At 36.5% G+C, this 5,824-nt stretch overlaps 1 pseudogene; it reads right to left on the reverse strand.

Moving 5' to 3' along the window:
- Positions 1-1,863: 1,863 nt before the first annotated feature.
- LOC119535071 lies at positions 1,864-2,832 on the reverse strand (annotated as a pseudogene).
- Positions 2,833-5,824: the final 2,992 nt, after the last annotated feature.

Consider the following 5,824-nt stretch of genomic DNA (forward strand, 5'->3'; position numbering starts at 1 on the left):
TTAATATTATTTTCTTATGATCCTTTTTTATGTCTGTGGGCCAGCAGTAATGTCCCCCATCTCCTTTCTGATTTGTTCTATTTGCATCTTCTCTCTTTTTTTCTCTGTCATACTGTTTAAGAGTATTTCAAAGAACCACCTTTTGGTTTTGTTAATGCTCTCAATTTTTTTTTTCATTCTCTATTTCATTTTTTTTCTGCTCTAATATTTGTTCTTTCCTTCTGCTTTCTTTGGGGTTAGTTTGCTGTTCTTTTTCTAGTTCCTTAAGGTGTGCATTTAGATCTTTGATTTTAGCTCTTTCTTCTTTTTTTAATGTAAGCATTTAGGACTATAAATTTCCCTCTTAGCACTGCCTTCACTGCATCCCCAAAGTTTTGATATGTTGTGTTCCCATTTTCATTTATCTCAAGATATTTACTAACCCCCTTGTAATTTCTTCTTTGATCCATTGATTGTTTAAGAGTGTGTTATTTAACTTCCATATATTTGTGGATTTCCCAGTTACTTGCCTGTTATTGATTTCCAACTTCCTTCCATTTTGGTTAGAGACAATGCTTTGTATAATTTCAATCTTTTAAAATTTATTGAGACTTGTTTTATGACCTAACATGTGGTCTATACTGGATAATGATCCATATGCACTTGAGAAGAATGCTTATCTTGCTGTTTTGAGGTGCAATGTTCTGTTATGTTTTCTGGGTTTTGTTCTTTTATCCCATTATTCAAGTTCTCTGTTTCCTTGTTGATCTTCTGTACAGATGTTCTATCTATTAAAGAGAGTGGTGTGTTGAAGTTTCTAACAATTATTGTAGAGGTGTCTATTTCTCCCTTTAGTTTTGCCACTATTTGTCTCATGTATTTTCAGGCAGCATGGTTAGGTATAAAAATATTTATGATTGTTATTTCTTCTTGGTGGATTGACCCTTTTATTAATATATAGTGTCCTTCTTTGCCTCTTGTAACACCTTTTGACTTAAAGTGTATTTTGTCTGATATTAGTATAGCCACCCCAGTTCATTTTTTGTTATTATTTGCGTGGATTGTCTTTTTCCATCCTTTCACTTATTTGTGTATTTGGTCTAAGGTCAGTTTTTTGTAAAGAACATATAATTGGATTGTGATTTTTTTTAATCCATTCCTCCAATCTGTGTCATTTGATTGGAGTGTTTAATCCATCAACATTCAGTGAGGCAATACTTATTTCAGCCATTTTGTCTTTGGTTTTTATATGTCATATCTTTTTTGTTTCTCTTCTTTTATTGCAGCCTCCTTTTCTGTATCGATGATCTCTCCTCTTTTTCTTAAGGTGACTTGACTCATTGAAGGAAAAATTTAACTGCTGTTGCAAAAAATTTCTATTTGAAGTAGAAATTGGTTTCAATAACATTAGTAGAGTATATGTTTGAGAAACTGGAGGTAACGGAATGTAAAATCCAGGCAGCTAATTTAAACAGTCTCAGGTGTTTAAGCTGAAGTCAACAACTAATGAGGATGAAAGCCTTGTCTGTGGAGATTTTGGGATACCTGGAGAATTATTATACGATGCATAAACCAAATTGAATTGTTTTCACAATTGTTGGAAAGTGTCATACAGTAACAGGTTTTTTCTACATGCACTTCAATTTCACAGTAAGAGTGGCATAGAATACCTAAACATAGAAGAAAGCATTCATACAAGAGATCTAACTCCTTGATATAATAATGCATACAGTTCAAAGTGATTATACTGTGATTATGACTAGGGCTCCCTGCAACTACAAGGTGGTGGTTATGGAAAGCATGGCCACCAGTATCAACATCTAGAAGCAGCCACCACCTTCTTCTATGTGTTTTCTGTTTCCATTCTTTCTTCATTTTTCTTAATCAACTTGGCTGTTGTTGCTGATTCTTAGCAAAACTGGTAAAAAATAAAGTTGTAATTATTGAAAATAGCACTCTAGCAATTGAGACATTTAAAACTCTCAATCTTCTGGGATGAAGAGAGCACTGTGTGACAGTTAGAACTCTGATTTATAAGCAAGGAGGTCATGAAGTTTCCTGGCTTGAAGACTTCCACAACATTCCTGATCAAGTCATCATAGGAGGTCTAACTTAAGTTTGTTTCAAAGCTAACATAAGAAAACTCTGGTCCCAGAGTGATGTGAATAGTCCAATAAGTTCCATCCAGTTTCATTCCATTCATTGAATGCCCAGAAAGATTCAACAGTGTGGTATCAATGACAGAACCTGATGTCAGGTCATGAATTCCACTCTCATGGGTGAATCCTTTTCAGTAACATGTAGAGCTGGTTCATAACTACTGGGTCAAGCTCACTCATCAGAATTTCCAGGGTTTGATCTGGCTGACTGATTAAATGACTCTTTGGGAAATCCTGAGTATACAAGGGCCAACAGTCAGAATTCATATGTCCATACAATGTGCTGCTCCATTTGGGAAAATTGCATTAAGAAACCATTTCTTCCTGGAAATTCCAGTGTGGGTACCCTTGGTGAGAAGGTTTCATGGAATTCATATGAGAATAAAAGATGCTTTGAATTAAGTTAAACCCACTGTAATCACTAGCAAGCTTCAACAGGGGAACCAGTGCTTTTATTAAGAGGGTGGCACCACATGTCTTCAAAACGGAAACATTTCTTGGAGACAAACATGCTACTCTCACTAAGTACATAAGCTTCCTACTTGTCAGTTTTTGTCACACTTATGATTGAACATTGCACATCCTTCAAAAGTGTGTCCCTTTCAGATCTTGGGATTGTGCAAAGATCCCCAGATCCTTGGTTTGTGTCAGGCTGCTGCTGGGAGAACGAAACCTCCACCAGCTTCTTGGTCCCTTCAAAAACTGTGCAGCTTCTTTCACCATGAGATTAGTGAATAACCAACAATTACAGAAAATCAAACATATTAATTCTTTTCTCTTGCTTCTCATATTGTGTTACTACAGTTCAGGTTCATTTTCTCTTTTTTTGCTGTAATTTTATATTAACTTTTTTAAAATATGATTAATAAAATTTTCCCAGCTTTTTTGTGAGACAAAGTGAGCCTGCTGGAAATAAGAAGTAGATATACTTCAGTCTCTTTTATTCTGGTGCTACCCCATTACAGAGAGTAGAAAGAGTGCTAGCTTATGTCACTATTCATACTGTGTAAGCCTGTATAATTTATCTTTTGTGATGTATCTGACTGATCCCATTCTCATTTCTGTCTCTGTATACTTTTTAAATACTTTCTTTGTGGTTGCCCTGGTGTTTGTATTACACAACCTACATTAATAACTTATTAATTTGAAAAGATACTGACTTAGCTTCAACACCATACACATTCTCTGCATGATGTTCCCATACTTCTGTTTCCCTCTTTATGTTGTTTTTGTCCCAGATTACCTCTTTATATTTTATATGTCCATTATCAGGAAATATGACTTTTTCTTGCTCAATTCCATTGTGATTCTTACAGGAATTAAAGAGTAGAGTTATATATTGAGGATACAGTACTATTGGGTTATGCATTTACCCTTTTGGTAACCTTTACTGAAGATCTTCATTTCTTCACACTACTCCAAGCCACTCTTTCCTGTTTTTGTTTTTGTTTTTTTCAATCTGCAGAACTCCCTTTAGCACTTCTATTAGGAGAGATATCTTGTTGACAAACACTCCCAGTTTCTGTTTATCAGTGAATATTCTAACTCTCCTTCATTTTTGAAAGACAGTTTTGACAGATAAAGAATTTTTGGCTGGCAGTGTTTCTTTCAGTACCTTAAATGTATCATACCACTACCTTCCCACCACTATGGTTTCTGATGAGAAATTGGCACTTAGTCTTATTGAGGATCCCTTGTATATTATGAATCACTTTTCTCTTGCAGCTTTCAGAATTCTTTCTTCACCTTTGGCATTTGATATTCTGATTAGTATGTGTCTTGGAGTGGGTCTATTAGGGTTTTTTTTTTTTCTGTTTGGAGTATGTTGCACTTCTTGAAAATGTATATTTATGCCTTTCATGAGAGTTGGGGAATTTTCAACCATTATTTCCTCAAATATTCTTTCTGCCCCCTTTCCCTTCTCTTCTTCTTCTGGAACATCCATAATGTGTATGTTTTATGCTTCATGCTGTCACCTAATTCCCTGAAACAATACTCAATTTTTCCTATTCTTTTCTCTATCCATTCTTCTGACTGTATGATTTCAGTTGTCCTGTATTCTAGTTTGCTGATTCTTTCTTCTGCCTGTTCAAATCTCCTATTGTATGCCTCTAGTGTAATTTTAATATCTTCTATTGTGCTTTTCATCCCATAATTTCTGTTATTTTTCTTTTTATACTTTAAAGTTCTTCTTTATGCTCACACATTGTCTTCTTAACATCCTTTAGCTCCTTATCCATATTTTCCTTCATCTCCTGGAATTGATTTAGATTTGTTTGGCCATCCTCTTTGATTAGTTGTTCCAACTTCTGAGTCTCCTCTGAAGTTTTAATTTGTTCCCTTCACTGAGCCATATCTTCCTATTTCTTAGTATGGCTTGTAATTTTTTGCTGATGTCTGGGTATCAGATTATTTTGATGTGTTAACACTGAAGGTCAGTTTCTCCCTCTTACCTATGGTTTTATTGCTGATTGGCTTTGAGTTAAACCTCTTCTTTGACACTTGATCCAACTTATTCTGGACATTTAGAGTAATCTGTATTTAACTGTTCAGGTTTTCTTAGCTCTTCTGTACCTGATTCTTGCACTGGATATGGTTGTGGTAGTTTGAAGCTGTTACATACTTCATAAAAGGTCATGTACTTTTAATCCATTCTTGTGGGTGCAGACCTATTGTAGGTGGGACCTTTTGATTAGGTTGTCAGCAAACTAGAATACAGGACAACCGAAATCATACAGGGGCTAAAACAGGACCCACAGAAAACAGAAAGGAAGCTGCTGAAGCCAGAAGCTGAAAGCAAAAAAACCTAGGAAAGAAGGACCAGCAGACACCAGCCATGTGCCTTCCCATGTGACAGAAGTGTCCCAGATGCCAGCAGCCTGTCTTCAGAGTCCAGGTATTGTCCTGTTGATGGCTTAAGTTGGGACATTTTCATGGCCTAAGAATGTTAAATTGTAAGTTAATATCCCCATCGTAAAAACCAGTCCCTTTCTGGTACATTGCATTCTGGCAACTTTAGTAAATCAAAATAGTGGTATAATCTTTAAGATTGCCCTTTTATGGGCAATTGTTTCACTTCCACAAGAAAGCTTCCTTTTCTCTATTCCTTCTCTGAGAATCTTGATGTGTTCTATTTGTTTTTACACAGAATTTTCTCCCCAGCTCCCATATGTTTAAATTCTCTCCCTCCCTCAGTGCCTCTTTTTTCTTATACTTTTCACTTCTGCAACCCATCTTGTCTTACAGCAGTTCGATCCCACCCACCCCTCTTTTTTTTTTCCATTTTTCTGCCTCCAGTTTCTTCCCCATTAGGGTATTCTGCCCTGGGGAGTCAGGTGGGGTCAATCCATAAAGGTTCATTTTGCATTTATGTGGTCCTGCAGAGAATGGATTAAGGGTGTGCACCTCTTGCCAACACTTCTGTCATGTCTCTTTATCCCTGGTGGCAGCCCTCAGATGCTTGCATTCTGCTCTTGACCTCTACAGACTTGGGCTCCTGTGCCTGGAGATGCACTGGATATCCATATCCCTGGGTTTAACTCACTGCTGTGAGAGAGTCTATGGTCTGTGTCTGTGGCAGAAGGGGTCTGGACTGGAAGGTCTGGGACATAAATCTCCTGCCTGATTTTGGTGTTTCTTTTTGTTTTTCTTCAATTCAGCATTTGTGGAGTCCTTCTCCAGTCTTA

Source organism: Choloepus didactylus, chromosome 5, assembly GCF_015220235.1.
Source record: "Choloepus didactylus isolate mChoDid1 chromosome 5, mChoDid1.pri, whole genome shotgun sequence".
NCBI lineage: Eukaryota > Metazoa > Chordata > Mammalia > Pilosa > Megalonychidae > Choloepus > Choloepus didactylus.